This window comes from Tenrec ecaudatus, chromosome 11, assembly GCF_050624435.1.
Source record: "Tenrec ecaudatus isolate mTenEca1 chromosome 11, mTenEca1.hap1, whole genome shotgun sequence".
Lineage (NCBI taxonomy): Eukaryota > Metazoa > Chordata > Mammalia > Afrosoricida > Tenrecidae > Tenrec > Tenrec ecaudatus.
The window spans coordinates 140,270,935-140,272,909 of NC_134540.1; the positions used below are offsets into that span (position 1 = coordinate 140,270,935).

The 1,975-nt window shown below is 29.1% G+C and overlaps 1 non-coding gene across 1 annotated transcript; it reads left to right on the forward strand.

Moving 5' to 3' along the window:
* The first annotated feature begins 568 nt into the window (after positions 1-568).
* Positions 569-701, forward strand: LOC142461993 (small nucleolar RNA SNORA31). Its single transcript, XR_012787146.1, has one exon. It is a non-coding gene; the product is annotated as a small nucleolar RNA SNORA31 (small nucleolar RNA).
* The last annotated feature ends 1,274 nt before the right edge of the window (positions 702-1,975 follow it).

Consider the following 1,975-nt stretch of genomic DNA (forward strand, 5'->3'; position numbering starts at 1 on the left):
TCCTTAGAGAGAGACACTAAACTTAAATATCAACCACATGAATGTAAAAGAACATTAACTATAGATTGACTATATACATGAACTAAATGACTATACATCATTTAACCTTAGTAATAATACAGTAGAATTTGTCTTTGTGAACATGTCTACTTTTTCTAATTAAGTATTCTAAACTATATGCTGTTTAATGAACTGATAATACTTAATCAATGGCTTGGACAAACTAGGACAAGCTAATGGAATTGTTGCTCTAAAAATTAACACAGTTTCACTTATATATCTGGAAAACTATTTACATTATTCTTTTATGATGAAAGCTGAAAGTTAGAAACCGTATGGCTTATATTAATAAAGACTGAGAACATCTAACTCAAGTATTTAATTGCTAAAATAATTTTACAGGAAAAAAGTTATATGATTTTATTAGTCACACAAATTGAAGATTTTACCAAGTGATTTTTTTTCACAATGATAAATTAATTCTCTTACTGTTATTATTTTTCAGGGAAGAAACTCCATCAGTAGGGAAAAAAAGAGGAGAGTTTCTTTTTTTAAATCTATAATCCTTGAGCATCCTCTGATAGACCTGGGACAATTGACCATTGTTCTTCTGGTTTGCACTAGGATGCGAAAGAATACAAAGTCCCTGCGCTTTCTGGCTGTCTTTGTGGCAGGCCTAGATTGAATGAGGGAGTACATAGCAAAATAAATAAATAAATAAATAAATCTATAATCCTCTTGCAAAAAGAGTACTGCTATATCATTGTTATCTAATATTTAACAATTGAAAGACTAATTAATGACAACTCAATAACTTCCCACGAGCATAAATACATTATTTACAGGATCTTAAAAATCCATCATTTATCAAAATACAAACACATACATGTGGTTAAGTCCATTTTAAAATCATTGATTCTTTTTTTTTAATAGATTCAGTTCCAATTACCAATAATTATCTTTAGTTTCCTTGTAGGATATCTATTATTTTCCAGGTCCTGGTGCTGTCCAACTGTGTTGAAAATGTTTGTAGCCTAAATGCTATGATTATGTTTCTGATTATAAAACAGTGCACTTAATACAACATACTAACTTAGATGAAATTGTTTCTCTATTTTTCCAATTATAATCAAAATAATTTCACTATCTATAAATCTAGCTATTTTTTAGTATTTTGGAACAGTAATTTGAAATATAAGATTGTTAACTAGTCATAAGAATTTTGATCATGGTCCTAAGCACATTTGTTTATTAAATATGTTCAAAGGAATGACATGCTTTAGTAAAATTGTATTCTGTAATATTAAATCTAGAATTAGAGTCAGAGAAGGAAAAAGCTTTTAACCATTGAGTGAGTAATTTTTCATTAAGGTAATTTATTGAAATATTATCCTAAACCATTTAAACCATGTGTACATGGTAGTAACATACTACTGTTTCCCCTAAGACATAATCAAAGGAATTCATACTTTCCGAATACATGAATTGAAAGAAATGATGCCATCGTTATTTCCCTTCAAACGTAATCATCTTAGTTGAAAACACCAGTTTTGTGTGTATGTTTATTAACAATAACCAAACAGCTTGGAATTGTTAGACATGTATTAGTCACTATCAACTGTTTATTTACACTACTAGAAACTCAGAATTGATTATAGGCTTTTGACTTCTGAAGAGTTTGTTTTTTATAAGAATGCCCTCGAGATTCTACTTTTCTTGCTTTTTGACTAAACGATTAAAAAATACTAGTCAAGACATACACTCATGATCTAAAATACTAAGATACTAAAGGATCAAATGCTAAAAGCAAGTGTACTTCTAACTCCTCTAACCTGGTGATCTAGCTCCACACTTTGGAAATAGCAGTTATCAGTTTCTTGTGTTGTCTTCCAAAGATTTTCTACTTAGAAACATAGATAAAAAGGAATATATTAGTATTCTTTCTGCATAGCAATTTTAGTATTCATGTGTGTCT